Source organism: Macrosteles quadrilineatus, unplaced genomic scaffold (assembly GCF_028750875.1).
Source record: "Macrosteles quadrilineatus isolate MER2022 unplaced genomic scaffold, UCM_ALF_1.0 Scaffold_24__1_contigs__length_1734639, whole genome shotgun sequence".
NCBI lineage: Eukaryota > Metazoa > Arthropoda > Insecta > Hemiptera > Cicadellidae > Macrosteles > Macrosteles quadrilineatus.
The window spans coordinates 1,354,616-1,369,299 of record NW_026542617.1 but is presented as its reverse complement, the minus strand read 5'-3'; the positions used below and the strand labels follow the sequence as shown (position 1 = coordinate 1,369,299).

Genomic DNA, 14,684 nt, shown 5'->3' with positions numbered 1-14,684 from the left:
CACCTTTGTCTACAGGATGAACTCTCTGTAGGACTCTCATGTGAACAACGGTGTGACCAAACTATCTCCCGTTGACCCGTCCATGAGGCGCTGTCGGTCCGCGAACTTCAACAGGACCAAGAGATGCAACACTTCAGTGTAGCACTATATATGGGTTAGGTATTTGTCATATGAAAAGCATGGAGGAGAGGAAAAGGAGGAAGGTTGTTGATTAAGGAAATGAAAAAATGGGAAGGATTATAAGTTGGGAATAAGATGTATTGAGGAAATGGTGAGAAGGCAGGGAGGAATGGGAGGAGAGGGAATAAGAGAAGGTACAACAGTCAAGGTCAACAATTTTCAAATGATGACGTCATGGAAGGTCATTAAGTCGAGCGATAAGTTCGAGAGAGGTAAAGTAAAGCACCCTGTCACCGGGGTACTTTGTCAGATATTCGTATTGATAGACGGAGGAGGAGATCAACAGCGTACCTAGACGAATACCATTATAAATTAACGGTTGATAAGAGGAGAGTAAAGAAATAGATAAAGGTAGGCTGGGAAGTAGAAGATAAGGAAGATGAAATTTATGAAATGATTAAAGGCTTTTGGATAGATGATGAAGAAAAAGGGTAGAAGGAGTTGGAAAATTAACGACGACGAGGAAGAAGAATTAAATAACAATAACTATCAAATGGAAACGATCGTATGAAACGATGGCAAGTGTCACAGTAGCTTAAACTACTGGATAGTAAATATTAAAAAAGAAAATTGATAAGCACCCAGTGAGCATTCATTATTTGCTATCCTTCCCACCCTTATCATTGATGATTAAAAATTTAAAAAATATGGTAACAACGCTGTCATTCTTTAAAGTTGGTACATAACAAATATTGAACGTGCGTGTACTTATATGTACATATATACATATCTGTACATATATGTTTGATATACTTTTACGTTTTACATAATATACACTAATAATATAAAGCAAAATAAAGTTATTTTAATAAATTCCAATAACTTATAAAAAAACTGAAATAATATAATTTTAATATTTGTAACAACGTATTTGAGGCAGACAAGCTTTTGCGTGTTGCTAAGATTATTTTAAGCTGTAAATAAATAATCTTGATTCACATAAAATCATAGTTTTCTAGTTTAAGGTATTTTTTTTTTCTAAAACGTTACCAACAAATTTATTTTATTCTATACTATTAACATAAAAAAAAAACATTTTCTTCTCCCCGTATCAGCAAACCCAAGTACTAGTTGAATTTAATGTTATTTAAATGTTGTAACGTATATGACTTGTTTATAGAAATATTTTAGTTGAAATGAAATCAGATAAATTTAAATTCGCTTTTTCTACAGAATTGCTGAGGTAACTATCCAACATATTCATTTAGGTTTTAATTATTCTTACACTGGAGATGTATCAATTGAGATCATTCCACAGTAACCATTGCCGTTTGAATTTACCTCCAACGATAAATTCTTACACTATAATTATTGATAACGGTTGTGTAAAGTTTTATAAATAGTTAATTATAATTCCGCATGTGTTGCATTTGAAGATAGCATTTCGACTGCTAAGCAGGGTTGAAAGCAAGATCCATACGATCACTGATACAAGAGTATAGATTAACCTAATATTTTCGAACAAAGTTTTTAAAGTGTGAGAGATTGGGGTGCAATTGTCGGGTTTACTAAAGGTTGTATTTTTCTATATGTTTTTGATGGTTCTATGAGAAATTACACTAGGTATTAAGTACTGTATTAGTATTTATCAAATTGTTGTTGAAATATATATTTATTACAATACGTATTTTATTAAAGCCGCAAAACTCCTAAACTTCGGAACATGATTTACGAAACACTTATAATACGTTATTATTACCAACAGTGCCATTGTATTATTATTTGTTTATACTAAGTGAAAAACCATAATATCCACCTTTTCGTAATAAAATATGACAAAGCCTTACTGTGGAAATATTCAATACTTTTTTGTTTATGAAATTGTTAAGGTTTTTTGTCAACCAAAATAGAGAGTATTATACATTCTAATGCAGAACTTAAATATAAACAGTTAAAACTTTTTATTTATTAAGAAATAATCCATAGGAAAGTCTTGTAATCAAATCAGACTAATGGCTTACACTAATATCTCCACTAACTTAGCCATATCTCCACGGTTGACATTGTCTGTTGATTACATAAACAAGGTCAACTGGCCTTAAGGGATACGCAGTTGATTAATTGCAATCTTAGTTGGTTTACTGCTGTTATTATGTGATGATTGTTATTATAAATTGAAATTCCACTGAAACTTAAATGATAAAATCCAAAATTAGCTGAAAATACGCGAGTTTCCTTTACTGCTTTTACAATCGAAATAAACTACACCAAGCCATGGCTCGGTCCCCAGGTACTACTAGATTAAATATTAACACAAATAATTAGATTTAATTATGCTATACCGTTTAAAAACATTTCTCACAACATTAAAATATTTTTCTTACCGCTTATAACGTTGGTTATTATTAAGTGAGTAAGCGGACCAACTTGCATTATTATAGCCATGAATGAGTAACGTTTAAAATGTACACTATTAATCACGACAAAAATATAGTATTGTAAGTTACCTTTTAGAAGAATCGCGACTAAAAATATTATTCTGAAAAGTGTTTTTCTTATATTTAAAGTAAAATATTCGACATTATCGGCATATTGTGTTTGATGTTCAAGAAACAAGCCGAAAGAAGAACAAAGTGTTCCCTTAGAATCGTTTGACAGTGTGAATGATGGTTTAGAGACTGAGGCTAAACTGCTAAATGAACTAGGTTTGAAAATTATGTGAGTATATTTTTGTAGTATGTTTATCGACCGTGAATGCTTCTGAGATTTCAAATCTGTGTGGTGAAACTGGAGTTTTATATGAAGTTGAATTTGGTTTTGATGTATAAAGTTCAGAGTAGAAAATTAGAAATGTTTAATCGAAATGCCCCATTAGTAACAAAAAGAGTTACTAGAAAGAAAGCACCGTGGTGAAACCAAAATATTATGGATCTCACAAAGCAAAATAACTTTTGGAAGAAAAAGCTAATGATTTCTAGAAACGACATGGGCAAAGATCAATACTGTAGAGCTAGAAATGCTCTAAACAGTGCTATTAGAAGAGCCAAACGAAATTATTTCCAGAGAGAATTAGCAAAATGCTCAAATACTAAGGATTTTTGGAAAAATATTAAGATGAGTGGGGCAATTAAGGCAAAAAATGCTGAACTCCCATCATTTCTTAGAAATCCAGATGAAATTAATAAACATTTTTCAATGATGGGGACAGGCTCTCAATTTCACTTTGAAACTCTTGATTATTACTTAAATAACATTTCTCAGAGTGTAGAAAACACATTTTCTTTTAGAGCAGTAACAGTAAGAGAAGTAAAAGATGCCATAAACAAGATCACCTCTATGGCTGTTGGCACTGATGAGATAACGATCAGCATGATAAAGATGGTAAGTCCGTACTGTATTGAGGCCGTCACCCACCTGTTGAATGTTTCGTTGGCTACGGGGGTGTTTCCGGATGACTGGAAGGAAGCCATTGTCATTCCTCTGGCCAAAGTTGGTGCTCCCTCTTCTTTGGCCGATCTTCGCCCCATCTCTGTGTTACCCGCTCTCTCCAAGGTCTTGGAGACTATTGTTGTCTCTCAGTTGGTTGAGTTCATGGAGATGGAGTCAATAATTCCAGCAACACAGTCTGGCTTTCGTAGGGGGTACAATACTTCAACTGCTCTGTTACTGCTTTGTGATGATGTCATAAAAGCTAGAGCTGAGAAGAGGTGTACTTCTCTTGCAATGCTGGATTTTTCGCAAGCCTTCGACTCTATTGATCACGATCTACTGTTGGCCATGATGTATCACTACAGATTTGACCAGCAGGTAGTGTCGTGGTTTCACTCCTACTTGAACGGAAGATGCCAAAAGTCCAAAGTTGGATCTGAGATCTCCGCCCCCTTGCAACAGTCCAAAGGAGTCCCACAGGGCAGCTGTCTTGGACCTGTCCTGTTTACTTTGTTTGCCGCATCTATAGGAAGAGATTTGCGTCATTGTCGGTTGTATTCATACGCTGATGATGCTCAGGTGGCTTTTCAGCATGACGCTGACCCAGCAAATCAGGCAGTCTCTGATTTCAATTCTGATTTGTATTCTGTCTTTGCATGGTATATGTCCCATGGCATCAAACTGAACAGAGACAAATGTTCATTGGTGACTTTTTCTGTCAGCAGGGTTGTTCGGTCCGAGCCCCTGTCTGGTGTATGCCTTGGTGGAATTCCGCTCAAAGAGTGTAAAGCTCCCAAGCTTCTTGGACTTCATTTCGATCCTGAGCTCTCATTTTCTGATCATGTGAGTTACGCATGCCAGAGAGCACTAGGTCGTCTGAGAATGCTGTACAGGCATCGTGACTTGTTCCCCAAACCCACTAAATTTCGGCTTGTGCAGGCACTTGTACTGTCTGTGTTTGATTACTGTCTTCTAGTGTATGGCAATGTTATATCACTGGGAGACATGAGTCGGATGCAGAGGGTGCAAAACATGTGCGTCAGGTACGTCTGCGATCTGCGAAAATTTGATCGAATTTCATCAGACCTCACATCTATTGGCTTATTGCCAACTTGCTGACCTGTGCCTTTTACGCACTTCCTGCATCATCCGGAGGTTACTGTCAGAGGAGAGACCTCAGTACCTGAAGGTAAGACTGAGAGCTCGCTCTGAGATGCGATCCCGATGCACACGGCAGGATGACATGCTGGAGATGCCCCGTGTGCGCTGTGAGTCCGACCGTTGTAAGTTTTCTTATTTTGCCCCTAAAATCTGGAATATATTGTCATCCAGGACTGAGCCAGGAATGTTGGACAGTGAAAAGTCGTTTACAAAATATATAACAAACTAGCAGAGTACCCGTCCTTCGAACGGGGTTGGCGTATAAGTATGCTTAATGCAGTTATACTCGTGCTTTGCGTTTGCAATGGGAGAGGACTCGTTTTAAGAAAAGTTTGTTTACTATAATTCACGGTAAACTATTACAGTATATAGCACATCTCCCATAGCCATAATGTTGTACCACTGCACCTAAACAATAGAAAAAAGAAATAAACGGTATCAGCATTCTGACACATACTTTCTCCCATAAGTTTGTCAACAACCTTTATCATGTGTAAGCGGTGAGAGTAAACGGAAATGGGATTTGTACAATTTTGTTCAGAATTTAAAGGTCTATAACATACTAAATCTTTATCAAAATTGTTCGAGCCAATTTTGGGAAAATCCGATTTTTCCGCCATTTTATGGGGTTTTATGGGAATATCCCAATTAAAAATAAAAATTTCTAAAAAATGAAAAAAAAACTATCAAAATTGTAAGGACCATAACATACTATGTTAAATCAAAACCGGATTTTTGTCTAAAATCCTATTTTTCGTTATTTTATGGGGTTTTTTATGGGAAAATAACATAATTTACGATAACTTTTGAACCGTAATTTTTACAGAAATGGGATTTGTACCATTTTGTTCAGAATTTAAAGGGCTACAACATACTAAATTTTTATCAAAATCGTTCGGGCCATTTTTGAGAATATCTGATTTTTCCGGTTTTTTATGGGTTTTTATGGGAAAATCCCCATTAAAAATCAAAATTTCAAAAAAATGAAAAAATCGCCTGGAGATACCGTGGATAAGATCCTACATACCAAATTTCATCGAAATCGGACCACAGGTGTAGTCTCTAGCTCTGTACACATCCAGACACACACACACAGACACACACACACACACACCAACACACACACACACAGACATCACTTCGAAAACCACTTTTTTGGGTCCAGGGGGACCCAAAACGAATATATCCACTCAAACTCGAAAATTTTGACGAAAACAATACTTTCTCCATATACTATGGTATAGGGGGAGAAAGTAAAAAGTTAAGTTCTCACAGCTTTGTTGCTTTGTTGCTGCTTGGTTCAAATTAGCTGTTGTCATAAATGTAAAAAGAATTAATAGTGCTGCACCCTGTTGGTAAACCTTATAACCTTTTAATGCTATTGAATATCATAGAATAAACTTGTGTAGTAGGAACAGCTGGCAAAATTCCTTAATTCCCTTTAAATATGAATTCTCATAAGGTTAACATGGGAAACTCTAGAGCCACTGGGGCGGAGCAAGAAAGGATTTTTGAGAAAAAAATATGTCTATATGTTAATCGGGAATGTGAGCTATCACACCAAATTTCAGCCCAATCCGACCAGTATTTTTCGCGTTTACTTGTCACAAACATACATACATCCATACATCCAAACTTTCTCATTTATAATATTAGTAGGATGGCTTGAAGAATGGTAAAATAAAAAGGAATAGAGAACATATTTTAATTTGTAATTAGCCTAACTTAAGATTTTAAAGTTGCCATTGTTTTATGTTATTTATGTTGACGTGAGTAGTTCTGAAAAACATATGTTGTAATATGAAAAACGCTTAAGAATAAAGACGATTTTCAATTCATTCATTTCATTTCATTCATTCAGAGTATCATCAACAAATAGTTTTGTCAAGCATTCATATTTTTTGTCAATTCATACAGGTATTCGTTTTTGGGTTGTTCATAGTTTATGAACTCATACTTCACCTTATTATTAGATTTCAATAACTTTTCATCAAAGTGTACGTGGTTCCATTTGAAGACAATTTTAAAATTAATTACAAATGCCAGTTAAGCGTTATGCCAAAGTACACTCTCTTTCAATTTGATTATAATACTTAATACTTTAATACTTTTCATTGAAATGGCGACCATACAAAGAAGGTATTTTAAGCCAAATATGAATGGAGATGAGTGTAGAATGAGTGGCGCGATCTTGTAGTCTTGTTAGTGACTAAGGCCGACATATTCCTTAGACACAGCTGTCAATAGCCTATACAGGTAATGGCAACTAAGGGACCTACAGTTTATAGTGGAATCCGAACCACATTTTTGCCTTGGTAATTAATGAAGTGCATTCCTATAAATATCCACAATTCGTGACCTCCTGGTAGCTGGATTACAGGACGACGGCACCCTCCCAGTCACTATATATTTATATATTTTTAACGTTATAACATGATTGTTTATTTTATAATATCAAATAGATTTTATATTTATAATTTACCAAGGTAAAGTTAGGTTGAAGTATACAAAGAAACCGCAGGAGGAGTTGAACATATTTAGATGTGTTCATGAGGGCTATATCCTAGGTAATCCAGACATTAATTGAAAAACTGATATCCATATTTTCAAATACAAGGCAAAACGCAAAAAAAAAACAGCACAACGCCACTAATTAATACCATAGATTAAACATACTCCCTTAGGGAGTATGTTTAATCTATGTTAATACTGAGGCAAAATGAGCCATTTTGAGTTACATCTGAGGAATCACATGCAACTCAAGATTGCTCGTTTAGCCTCAGTTGGATATCGTAAAAAAAGTAATTACCACTAGAATCGTTAAGGGAAAGTTCTAGAAAGTAAAAAAGTAAGTAATTTGGTTTTATTGAGACTATCGTCTTTGTTATAGGCCTCCGTAACTGCGTTTGTGTCTGAAACTAGGTGGCGTTCGCAGAGGCATCCAAAAAATTGAGCGGAGTCATCAAGGGTTCATATTATATTGTTTTTGTCATACTGCAGTAAAAACAGTAGTTTTTAATGCATGTGTTGCGGGTCTAAAGTAGCATTTTTATTCTCTAGGGAGTAAAAATCGTTTTTAGCCTCTATGGAGTAAAAATCAGTTGCTGTCAACTCAGTTGTAAATTTCGATTGTAAACGATTGCATATATCTAAAATATGTATCGATTCGTGCTTCGTAATAATTTTAACCTACACAGTCTACAGTATCTTCCCATAGCATTTTAGTATTGCAGATACATTAATAAATTCCCACACTCAACATTGCTCACCTTTACTACTTCCTTCACCACCCCCTACGTCGTGGACCTGTTTCCCTCTCTTTCCATTGCATTTTATGATTGCAGATACATTAATGTAATTGCCAAAGACAGTTCCCACACTCTGCACTGCTAGCCTTACTAATAGCTTCACCATTTTCTACGTCTTAGACCTGTTTCCTTCCCTTCTCATAACATTTAAGATTACAGATACATTTATCTAACTGCCACAGACGATTCTCACACTATGCTCATACTTTACTATTTCCTAAGCCACTTCCCACGTCGTAGACCTGTTTTCATCACTTTCCATGTCCTTTTAGTATTTTAGATACGTTAATCTAATTGCCACAAACATTCCCCACACTCTGCACTGCTAGCCTTTACTACTTCTTTCACCATTTCCTATGTCGTGGGCATGCTTCCATCCCTTCTCATGGCATTTCAGCTTTGCAGATACATTAATCTAACTGCTACAAACGGTTTCCAGTTCCCACACTCCACACTGCTCACCTTACTACTTCCTTCACCTCCTCCTACGTCACGGACCTGTTTCCCTCCCTTCCCATAGCAGTTTAAGATAGTAGATACCTTAATCCAATCGTCATAAACAATTCCCACACTCCGGACAGCTCGCCTTGACTACTTCCTTCACCACTTCCTACGTCACGGACCTGTTTCCCTCCCTTCCCATAGCATCATAGGATTGCAAATACCTTAATCTAATGGTCATAAACAGATCCCACGCCCCGAACAGCTCGCCTTTACTACATCCTTCACCATTTCCTACGTCACGGACCTGTTTCCCACCCTTCCCATAGCATTTTAGGATTGCAGATGCCTCAATCTAATCGTCATAAACAGTTCCCACAGTCCGATTTGCTTGCCTTTACTACTTACTTCACCACTTCCTACGTCACGGACCTGTTTCTCTCCCTTTTCATAGCATTTTAGGATTGCAGATGCCTTAATCTAATCGTCATAAACAGTTCCCACACTCCGTACAGCTCACCTTGACTACTTCCTTCACGACTTCCTACAACGCGGACCTGTTTTCCTCCCTTTCCATAGCATTTTAGGATTGTAGATACCTTAATCTAATCGTCATAAACAGTTTCCACACTCCGGACAGCTCGCCTTGACTACTTCCTTCACCACTTCCTACGTCGCGGACCTGTTTCCCTCCCTTCCCATATCATTTTAGGATTGCAGATACCTTAATCTAATCGTCACAAACAGTTTCCACAGTCCGAACTGCTTGCCTTTACTACTTCCTTCACCACTTCCTAGAAAGAAATGAAAAAGAAAGAAATGAAAGAAATGAAAAAACCTAACTGCATCGAAACATCCAAAATTAAAATTTACTGATTGTAAGTGGTATATAGCAAAGAAGGAAAAAAAGTGATTTAGTGATGAATGTAACTGAACAAAATTATGAGTACAACGATTTGAGTAATCCTTCTGATTGCTCCCTGCCGAAATTTAAAAGCCAGCTCATGACTCTACGCTTAAACACAGCGACGCTGTCACTCTCCGCCTCTCGTATATGTGAAGGCAAGTTTCTATACAATGTATGACAAACGTAAAAAGGTATAGTTTTAAGGGTTGAATTGGGAAAGTCTGGGAAAAGAAAAGCCGAAGTTAATGTTACTTCTAGTCAAATAACGATGTTGAACAGGAGAAAAACCCGAACATTTATAAAGTTTTATGAAAATAAGAAGATTTTTTATGAACAATTGGCGAATGTTTAAAACTGGAAAGTCGCAAAACAGTTGCAAGGAAGAAAATCTAGAGTTTTTATTTAAGATAGTTTTTATAACAGATCGTTGAACGACAGAAAGTGGTTCCAGAACAGTGGGAAGGGCACCACCCCAAGCCAGGATACCATACTGCAACACCGACTGCACGTAGGCAAAGTACACGGTCCGTAACTGCTGCTTCGAAAGCACCTCCCGAAGCTGCGTGAATGCGTAAATGAGCTTACGTACATTGTTTTTGACGTATTGAACATGCGGAGCCCAAGTCAATTTACTATCGATCACAACCCCTAAATACTTATACTGCTCCACACGCTCAATCACTCCACATGCGCAGCCAATCGCGAGTGCATCGCCGCAGCAGTGCAGCTTCAAAGATCTCTCACCTAGTCCAAAGTTATTTCTAAGGAAAATAGGAAGACATTTAGTTTTTCCAACATTGACTGTAAGTGTATTATAATCAAACCAAGATTTTAAATTGTGGAGATCTGTCGATGCAGAACCGTACACCTCGTCCCACGTACTGCCGGTGGTCACAACTGCCGTGTCATCAGCGAACAGTATCACCATGCTATTTAATTTAACTTTAACCGTTCCCACACTCCGGACAGCTCGCCTTGACTACTTCCTTCACCACTTCCTACGTCGTGGACCTGTTTTCATCCCTTCCCATAGAATCTTAGGAATGCATATACCTTAATCTAATCGTCATAAACAGTTTCCACACTCCAGACTGCTAACCTTTACTACTTCCTTCACCACTTCCTACGTCACGTACCTCATGCTAGTGTCGTCATTTTATTATTTATGATCCATACCGTTTCTGTTCTAATATCCGTGGAATAATGCTATCTATTCTTTATTTACTGCATTCAAAAACAGCTGATCATATGTCTTTGTTTATGTGTCAAATACTGCTTCCATAAGAAATACATTGAAACTTTGAGACCCAGTGGGGCGGATTCCTGAAAGACTTTTTTAACGCCATATAGATGTTGGCACTCACCGATATGGTCTTTATCACCATGCAAAATTTGAAAACGATTGATTCAGCCGTCTAGGAGGAGTTTGCGTATTACGAAATGCATAAGAGTCGACGTATAAGAGCTTCGCTCGCTCCGCTCAATAAAGAAGGACGCGATTCTCAAACGAGTTGTTTAGAAATGTACCATCACGTCAATGAGTATTTTGTCCCTACAAAGTGTTTAGATTTTTTATTTAATATAATGTGATATAATTGTAGGTTAAAATATTTCAATAAGAATAAACTAAGTGGTGAACAAAATAGGCTTCAAAGGTGATAACTATACATTTTGAAATAAATATTTTTTTTAGACAACCACCAAAAAATCAAATTTTGGAAAAATAAATGAATTTAATTCAGTTCTCAACGAAAACAAACCCTTTTATTTATGTTATGGATGATGATTTCTCGCAGAATTCTTTAGATGCTTAGCAGGCTACGATCTTATGAAGGAGTTAATTTGCTGCCATCTAATAATAATAAGAATAAGAAATATATTTGAACAACTCTTAGAACGCAGTGCTTTATATGGATATTTATGTAACATGTAACATGTAAATTTACCAATGTTGTAAAAATCAAGAAACCCATCTTAGTTTACAATATTTAAAATGGTTTTCTTGACCTAGCTAAATGCACTTCTCAAGTAATACTTTAGTCCTTGGAGGGTAATTTCTTTGTTTGAAAACTAGAATAGGTATATATTTCTCATGTCTACACCTACCTAGAAAAATTAAATAAAAATCAAGATTTTAATTGTATCAGTATGACACACGACCGCACTTTTTTTCTTCTCTGCTCTAAAATATACATAATCTGAGCTATTATTAGCTATTATTATTGTAAAGGTTTGTTAAACTTGTGACAAATAGGATCCGTTCTCTAGTCTATTCAAACCGAAATGGTCGTAATAAATAATGTAATGTGCATGTCTTACGTTTTTTCCATTGGCCTGCACACATTCATTTTTGTAAACTATTTGAACTATTTTTACCGCAAAGGTACCTGAGGATGGATGATTTCCAATTAAAAGGACGATTTAAGAGATGAATTTATGTTGAGCTTAACCCTTTCTCTGAATAAATAAAGTTAACATTGCCTACTTAATGCTTTCTTTGCATTCTTTTAGTAGGTCAATATAAGGACCTAGAATTTAAACGGATTTATAAGATTGGCTGAGTCTGACTGTATTTTTCAAAGTTATATTTGAATGTTGGTGATCATCTCTTCCCAATCTGGCTGCTTCACTGTACAAGCCACACAGTTTGTGGAAGTTACTTGAAAAGCAATTGTGTTGTCACCTCTCCAGTCTCCTGTCAGTCACTGAGTTTGGTTTGGATTAAAACATTAATTGCTACAGTAAACCAAGGCATTACCACAATAAATTAACCTTCATTTACACTAGACAGTATTAAACATAAAGAAAACGGGGGTTTTCAGGGAGGGCTTTTAAACGTTGATTTATAATGATTTACATAAACGAAGTGTAATAACAATTTCCTTAACCAAAGCTACATATAAGCGTGTATTAATCTTTAATTCATCACTGTTTGGACAGGTCAGGTAATGAAGACATTATTTAATTAACTAATTTATGTTTAAATAGAGTGAATTAATCCACTGTTTACCGTTAACAATTATAATTATAATTAATTGAATTTTAAATATATATTTATTATTGTTTACTTCTCTTCTACGTTTTATTTAATTTTATGGATTTTAACACCAATAAATACCAAACGAATTCATTCAATAATATAAATTTAAAAAATAGTGTACCATGACATTGTTTTACTTCATACTAAGATATTTTATATATTTTTACTGAAAAATGTTGGTTGGTATTTTTCTAAAGTAATTTATGGCATAGCCACAAAATAGATATCAAATCAGTGAAATGTTTCAATAGCTTTTTGCTGTTCTTAAAGACAGTCAATACATAAACAAAACTTTTAAGTGCAGTTTTTCCATTCGATTAATTATATAATTTCCACTTTACTTTGTACATTTCCTGTCTAAACTTGTTATAAACTTTGATTTTTGTTTTCTATTGATAGAAGCTTGATAACCTTAATATGGGTTTGCATCAGGCAAATCTATTTTCAATTATTAGTTGAAACAATTAATACCCTTTCGTTTCTATTCGATTTTTATTTCAAATAATTTCATTCTCGAACATAAATAGGTTTACAAACTACATGAATGTGATAAAATTGAGTTATATTTAATTGGCATTGTTGTTAATAATACAGCTTATGTATAATTCTCTATTAAACTATACAGAAATCATTCTAGCTTTAATGATTTGTGTTAACTATTTTTTGTGAACTGAGCCAATGTATTATCTCTTTAATAACCGTGTCTGGAATTTCAGATATTAAAATAACTAGCTGTTACCCACGGGCTTCACCCCGTTTGACTTCATACGTATTAATAAAATTATTGATTGGTTAAGTTAAGCTGAAATAAACTAAACGGATTACTGCATTACAAACAAAAAATCGCACCCGATTTTAATAAGGTAATAAATTGAATAACATACAAATAAGAACAGCTGAGGTATTTTTAACATTAAGTATATGGAAAGTTCCCTTTGGAAAGCAATTATGACCTTAAAGGGCAATTTATGAAAGAATGGATAGTTTTGCGCAAGGTTTCTCGTCATGACGAACATTTTAAGTATATGGTTTATGGGGGTGTGACTTGTAGTTTTCTCAAAAGTTCATGGGTACTTTTGGCTTTATATATAGATTGCCATGAAGCTATACAATAAAAGATTACCGGAACTGTCAACAATAGGCTTTTCGCCTTTTGTTTATAGATTTACGCACGCGATCCACCACGCACACGCTTTTACAAAACAAAGTAGTAGCAGTTGCATGGACTTAAACTAATCATGTACATTTGTTTGTTTTCGTACAGCAAATGCTTTGTCAATGAGGTTATGATTACCTGTTCCGTATATTTCATACACAAAGAGTCCTTTGTTATTGGTTCCCTAGCTACAGTTTGTATTATTCAGACAATTAATGTATAAAGATATTTTGTTTTTGGAAAGCCTTACTGTACGTATTGATTGAATTTTAATTAACTGTCATGCGCCCAGTTTGAACGAATAATTTACAACAAATAAAATCTTCAATAATTAAAATTACGAATAAAAACAAAAAAGTAAAGATTGTTCGTTTCTTTAAATATTGTAATAATACTCAAAAGGTCATGTTGGGACTTGAGGTGGATTCAGATGGACTAGAGTAAAGGTAAGTTATGAAAAATAGAAGAAAGGAAATCATGATTACCAAATTGGCCCAGTCGCACATAGAGCAAGAATAAACTATAATTATTTTACTGTACAGTGCAGTTAAATTGTATTGGGAATATGAATTGAATATTAAAATGATCATAATGAATTATTTGATTTTTTGATGATAACTTTGTGACTCAAATATTTCCGTCTTAAATAATACAATAATTGGATTTTACATGCCTCCGAGTAGTTAGGGCCGGCACTTGAGGCGTAACATGGGCTCTTATGGGAAATAGATTTACTGCCTTAATGTTAATAATCTGTTATTTTTCTTTGAATACTGTAATATGTATAATTGTTTAGCTATCATTTTACTGTTAATGTTTATTGTTTTAACTAATGTATGTTTTAACTAACTAACGTATTTAACTAACTAACTAATGTTTTTAACTATGGGTTGTTTGTTAATATCTATATAACTGTAGTAGGATACCCAGCGATCGTGGACAAACTACCCCTAGAGTGGTAGTTTAATCCTCATAGGTAGTGAATACATATATGTTTGAATGTTAGGGGTTGTTAGGGGTAGTTTCCTGGTTGGAGGTTTATAGGTTCAATCCTGTCTTGGTTGGAGGTTTATGGGTTCAATCCTAACTTATCACTTTTGGTCTGGGTGATATTTATGGTAG

The 14,684-nt window shown here is 35.1% G+C and overlaps 1 protein-coding gene across 2 annotated transcripts in view; it reads left to right on the top strand.

Annotated features, from left to right (window-relative positions):
• Window positions 1-2,270: 2,270 nt before the first annotated feature.
• The window catches only part of LOC129005592 (fatty acyl-CoA reductase 1-like), a 65,411-nt gene continuing 52,997 nt past the window's right edge, over window positions 2,271-14,684 (top strand). For both annotated transcript variants that reach the window (XM_054434536.1, XM_054434538.1), the window contains exon 1: window positions 2,271-2,410. The gene's annotated coding sequence lies outside the window, so the exon portion shown is untranslated. The remainder of the gene's footprint in view (window positions 2,411-14,684) is intronic.